This window comes from Fukomys damarensis, unplaced genomic scaffold (assembly GCF_012274545.1).
Source record: "Fukomys damarensis isolate Sample0158 unplaced genomic scaffold, DMR_v1.0_HiC HiC_scaffold_31, whole genome shotgun sequence".
NCBI lineage: Eukaryota > Metazoa > Chordata > Mammalia > Rodentia > Bathyergidae > Fukomys > Fukomys damarensis.
In genome coordinates this window covers 20,009,171-20,016,099 of record NW_022900943.1, presented here as the reverse complement: position 1 = coordinate 20,016,099, position 6,929 = coordinate 20,009,171, and positions in this window count along the sequence as shown.

The following is a 6,929-nucleotide window of genomic DNA, read 5'->3' as shown; positions in this document are numbered from 1 at the left end:
TGGGGAAGGGTTCGCGGGGGGCTTCTCGCGGGCTGAGGCGGGAGACACGGAGGGGGCGCTCGGTCCTCGCCGACCCGGGCGCATTCCGCTGCAGCCTGGCTTCTCCCACCGGCCCGAAAGATGGGCTCCCGGTCACATCCCCCTCCATGGCCCTCTGAGCTCCGCGGATGCCTGAAAGCTTTCTTCTGAGTGTAGATCCCTACCCGCCCGGATTTTAGATGAAATCTGCACGGATTTTGTCTTCTAGTCGGGCGCTTGTAGGGTTGGCTCTTGATGGTTGAACTTGAATCATCTGAAGGATTCTAGGGCAAGCTTATCGGGAATCGATTTTAACTGGAAAATTAAGAGAGTTTCTTTAAATTGTATTTTACTGGAAACAAAGTTGTATCAAATTAGATTGTGTTGTGTGGAGAACGTTGGTGAAGGAGAGTTTAACCTCAGCTTCTTGGTTTTTTTTATTTTTTGAATGTTAAGAGCTTTGATGCATGGACAGATTTCTGCCAATGGCAGAAAGGAATATTTTTTTAATTGTACTTTAGGTCAGTGTGAAGTAAATTTGGTAAGCAAGGGATGAATAACGGAATACAGAGAGGATAAACTTTAAATTTTGGGTGGGAGTTTATGAAAGGCAATTATATATAATACTTCAAAAAAAAGAAGATGTAATGCTTGATCCATAAGATAGTCCATTGGCTTTTTGGTAAGGCTCCAGTAAATAAAGAGAACTTTGAACAAGAATTTTATGTCGGCATAGACTACCTAATGAGTTTGAGTAGAAAGATATATATTATGATACTACTTGTTTACACAGTGAGATTTACAATTAATGGACTCATGTTTATTGCAGGAACTCAGTTGGGTAACGTACCTCATCATAGCCAATACAGTATTTTGGTAATTAGCATGACTACCAGTGTACTAATAGTGACCGCCCAACTCCGTGCTTGTTGATAAATTTTATTTTGGGAGAAGACGTAGTGGCATTACTTGAAGAAGTGAAGGTGGTAATCACGTTACAACCTGTAAAAGATACAAAATCTCTCGTTTTTCACTTGCTATGTTATTTGAGATCCAGGAGAAAGTGAATAGCACCCTTACCCATATTTTGATCTCTATTTTCTCTATAAGGTTAATTGGCAAGGATAGGTTATATTTTCACCAGGCTAGGCAGTTTTAATTTTGTCTCTTGGTGTACAGTGCTAAAGCTGATACAGTGTGTGGCTTGTTTTCTTGAGTCATCTTTGCTAATTTTGAAATGTATATGAAATAGCAGACAAAGATTTTGTTTTTTATTTTGTGGAACACAATTGCTGTAGAGAGTAATAGCCAAATAATGGTTTTAGTAGCTTTGTGAACATTGTTGAATTAGGCAGTTGATGTCCGTTCCAAATTCTGTCACAAAATTGGTCTCCAACTCCACACCTGAGTCCGTTTCTAGTTTTTCCATCTGTAATATGGCACTAATAAAATATACCACCTGCTCACTTTGTAGAAAAGGCACTGAGAATCATACAACCAATAGTTACTCTGGTTCTGCAATATTAATTTAAGAGTACTAGTTGATGAACTCAGTTTCTCCCAAGTTAGAATTGGCATTCTAAAAGTTTATTTACTGGTTGGTTTATTTGTAGACTTTTCTGTTTTTGTACCGGGGATCGAACTCGGGACCTTGCGCTAGCAAGGCAGGCTGCAGCACCACTGAGCTAAATCCCCTGCCCTGTAGACTTTTTTCTAATCCGAGGTTTTTCTTTTAATTCTCAACTATATATTCCCACCTATTTATCCTGTTAATTGCTTACATACAATGCCATATTTATTTCTCAAAGCCAACCTTGTGAGTTGGAGAAAATTAATTTCTCCTATGCTATCACAAAATGAGAATCCTGATAATAAACATTTACTTTTTAGAAATACTCTCATTAAAATTTAAGCAGTAATTTGTCATTAAAGTAATATGATAGGAAGAAAAGGGCTAAAGGTGTAGGGACAGTGAGAAGGGTAGGGGAAGGGGAATAAGGGAAAAGGAAAAACGTGAGAAAATGTAAAAAATGAAATTAAAGTGTTTGTAGGTGGGGAGGGGAGCAGGAGGTGAAGGGAGGGTGGGAACAAGGGGAAAAAATGAGAACCAAGACCTGTCATGTAGAGGTACAAGATCCCAGTAATGAATGTAACTGTGCTGTATACCTAGAATGTACCAATAAATTCAATTTAAATAAAGAAAATAAAGTAATATGTATTTTATTGCTTGACCTCAACTACCCTCAAGGCTTGCTACCAAGTCTGGCACTAGGGTGGTATGGAGAGTTTGTTGAAGAGGTGGATTCTCAGGCCATTTGGGTTAATATTTCCAGGCAGTGTGTGTGCACAGTAAAGTCCAAGAAGCACTGCTAGAAGTAGTAGGTACTTTGCACCAGTAGGTAGTATCATTGTCAATATATCTACATTATAGTTACATTGAAATGGCCATTCATATACCACAAGCGATATTGTTGGTGAAAAATGAGGCTCTAAAAGAAATTAATTTCTAACCTATTCCCAGTTGAACAAAAATGTGTAATGTTCTCTTTTCTGTATTGGTTCAGTCCTTTAAAATAGTCATTTCCTTTAATACAAATATGTTTGTTTTAAGCCTTGTTTAGAAGTACTTGATGCTAGGGTTGATTCCATTTTTTCCTCTCCCTATTCCCCTTTTGTCCAGCAGAGTAGCCAAGAACCATAGGACACAGAGCAGCATTATCTTTGTGCAGGAAGCGTGCCTGGCATCCCTGACTTCTAATCTAGTAGTATTCGCATTATAATGACCAAAATGTTGTGATTATCCTGGAATATAAATTTGATAGTAACTTTCTAGACTTCAGGGTATGAGTTTCTTCCACTTCATTAGATAACTGCTAGTACGGTATTCTCTTCAAAGTGATTATGCCAGTTGTGGATAAGAGGATGTTTTTCCACCTTACAGAGACCTAATTTTGCAGTTTTTGCTTTTTCATTTAAAATAAAGCCTTAGCAGTTTTAGTTTTTCATATTTATATCTTAAAGTTCATGCAGAACTATCTTTGTACAGGATTCTTGTGAATTAAATTTACTCCATAAAAATAATTATTTTTTTTTACTGAAATTGCCTTTTTTTAGTTAATATACTCTGTTAAATCATAGAGGTAATAACTGTATTTAGTTCTTAATATCCCTTTGTCGTAAAATTAAAATTTGGCACCTTCATCACCCCAGCGCTTTTAAAAAAATGTAATAGGTTTTTTAGAGCCCATAAGGTTTGAGAACCATTGTTTTAGAATACAAATTGAGCATCCCTAATCCGAAAACCTGAAATTCATTATCTAAAACTCTTTGAGTACCAATGTGACCCTCAAAAGGCTTTTGGTTTGGGGCATTTAAGGATTTTTGATTGTTTAATTAACAGTGCTCAAACTGATAAAACCATGGAGATATTCCAAAAAACTCCAAAATCAAAGATTTCTGGCCCAATACATTTTATAAATACAACATACAACTGATAGCCTATACTCTTGAGTCGTAACGTTTCATCTATGGCTGACATTTAACCTCTAAATAATCATAGCATATATCAGATACTCTTAAATACTGACCATTCATCATCATCTGCATCTTCTGCATTTCATGGTTTGTTTTGCTTATCTTTATGATTTTTAGCTGGCTAGAATTTTTAAAATCATACTCATAATTTCAGGCCCCCTTTTTTAACAAAAGAATTTTAGAATATAGTTATTTAAAGGCTCAGATATAGGTCTGTTTTGTTTTTTCAGGCATTAAAAGAGAAGATTAAATTCTTGCGTACATCTAAAGATTAAAAGTGGGAAGCAAAAATGAGTCAATAGCTACCTTGTATGTGCCAGACACTGTAGTTGGGGTTTTGTTCTTGTTACATCTGTGAGCAAAACAAGCAGAATCGGACTTCCTAGAACAGTGAATAAACGCAAACCTTTTAGAACTTTCAGTGATAACAAACAGCCCACTGTGCTCATAAGTTCCCTTCCACTTGCCTAGATTGTACCACCTAGCACATATACACACAAATAAAATTACTGTATGTTAGTGATAAATACTTTGCAATAAGTAGAAAAGAAGAGCAAAGGAAGCAGTTTGACCTATTAAATGGAGTTTCTTGTTAGGCCCCATTGAGTAGGGGAGAAAAATCAAAGATGCACGTGCTAGCAAAATCAAGGAAGAGTGCATAGAATACAGTATTTTGAGTTAAACCTGTATTCTTGGCCCTCCCACTTAGAAGTTGTGTGAACTTGGGCAAATTGATTACCAACTGAGGCTTTGATTTCCTCTGTAAAAGGGTGATAGCCAGAACAAAGTACTGTTGAGATTGAAACATGACAAGTAAATGGTCCTGCCTCCTGCCCCCTATTTTGCATATAAAGCACTCTGTACTTTATATTTATAATCTGTATAATCTCATTTGATAAATGTTTGTCACATCTACTCCGAAATATAGATAGAACCAGTCAGGGCTGTAATATATTTCATTAATACTTAGACATTCAGTTTTATCTTACTTAAAGCATTTTATACCCTTTTTCTTTGAAAATCATGCAGATTTGTTGAGAAAGTGTTTTTGTTTTTTTTCCCCACCCCCTACAAAGTTTATTGGTACATTTTAGGTATAGAATACAGTTACATTCATCCTTAGGATCTTGCACCTTTACGTGACATAACTTAAGAAAGTGTTTTGTATACAGAGCGTGTCCTTGTGCTTGATCTCAGGTTGTATTATAGGCATTGGCGTGTTAACCTACACATCACCTTTGTGGTGAAGGCCGTGGATATGCATCATCTTGTATTTGAAGGCATTGAAGCAGCTAATCATATAAAGTAACACAAAATCAAAGCAAATTAGAATCAAATTGGATTACATTTGGTTAATTTTTTTCCCCATGTTGCTGTTTTCCCTTTTCTGTAAGATTGGCCATCATTACAGTATAAGAACAAAAGCATAAGTCATTTTGGAAAATCACTAGAAAATGTGCAATGAATAGTCTAGTTATAACTTTTTTTGTGGGTGGTACTGGGGATCAAACGCGGATCATGTGAGGAAGGTGGTGGAACTTAGCTAAATCCCCCACCCTCTAGTTATAACTTTATCTTAGGTTTCCCGCCATGAAGCTTCCTGGTGTTTGAGGTGAAAATTTGTGTTTGTTTGTTTGTTTTTGATTTTTGGTATCGGGTTCAGCTCAGGACGTTGTGCTTGTGTGGCAGGAAGCAGAACCACTGAGCTAAACCCCTGACCCGAGAAAGTGAAAATTAAAGACTTTATCTTTAAAAATACTGTATACAGCGGGAGATTTAGCTCAGTGGCGTCACACCTACTCGCAAGCTCAAGGACCTGAGTCCATCCCCAGTACTGCAAAAAAAAAAAAAAACAACAACAAAAAACAAGAAAAATTACACCCAAATAGCATGTGTGGGGCTGGGGATTTAGCTCAGTGTTTCCACCACCTGCCTTGCAAGCGTAAGGTCCCAAGTTTAGTCTCTGGTGACACCCCCTCCCAATATTGTATGCAGCTAAAGAATTGGTACTCGTTATGGCTGTTTTAGTGTATCTAGTATTTATTATATCGTGAAATTCTGGGATTAAGAAAATAAGCACAGTTGGTGGGGGCATAGCTCAGTGGGAGCCCTGTTGTCTAGTATGTAAGTGTCTCTGGTTTCCATCCTCAGTTCCACAAGGTACAGAAAGAAAAGAAATACAATACATGCTTGTTGTAGATCTGGATAAAGAAGGGGATTGAAATGGCCTCATTAACTTGGTGTGGTCAAATCTATTCTGGTCCTAACAAATGACATTATCAGTTTATCCAATGGCCACAAACTTGTTTTGCTTTTGAATGTAGTAGATTGTTTTAAAGATGTGAAAAATTAGAATCATTTGACATAGTTCATGTAATAAACTTTTCCTGAAAATGCCGTCTGCAGGTTATGACCTGGTATTTTGCGTCTGATTAGTGTCTAGGTTAGTATGCTGCTAATTTCTTACTCGTTAACTGCCATTCCCACCCACAAAAGTAAAATTATTCTCTGAACATCAGCAAAGAAAATAAAATTATTTAGTAACTTGTGTTGACAGGCTTGTGTCTGAAACACCACAGTTTACATTTTGGATTTTAGTTTTTAGGTTTGTTTTTGTTTTGAGATAGTGTTTGCTAAGTTGGCCGAGTCAGTGTGGAGTTTGCCATTCTCCTACATCAGCCTCCTGACTAGCTAGAGTCACACACAGGTGTGCTCCACCACAGCAGGCAATTGTTAGATTTTTTTTTTGAAGGGGAGTGGTGAGTTGAGTATTTCACCAACAAAGAATGAACAGTATGTGCAGAGGCAGAGGAGAAAAAAGAAACATGTCTCTTATCCAGAAACAGCAAGTCCAGTAGATAAGTGCTCAGAAAAAAGTCTAGGGACCAGGAAGCCAGGAGGTAGGAAAAGATCATGTATGGCATGCTAGAGAATTTATGCTTATTCAAGATGGTTTATAAGGGCTTATAAGATTGAAATATCTTAGCAGGTGAGTGACAACACTTGGCAGCAATATAGAGTATGGATTAGAAGGGTATGAAGTACATATTAGAGATATTAGAGAATGATTTTATAACACTCAATGAAAAGTTGAGATATGTCCAAGAGGATTGGAAAGGATACACAGGAAGTAGGCCTTGACTTGATTAGAAAAGGTGGAGGAGGAAGGGGATTAGATAAATAAATATAAATTACATAAGAAGACAAAAAGGTAACAGTTGATATCCAGGGTCTAGAGTTAAGGGAAAGATCTGAAATCTTAACAGATTTAGTACTGTATCTAGACTGAGGATTTATTAGTAAATAAGTGTTAAAGACCGGGTTTGAATGGGATAAAAACATTAAGACAAATGTATTAAAAACCTTTGACAGGGCCA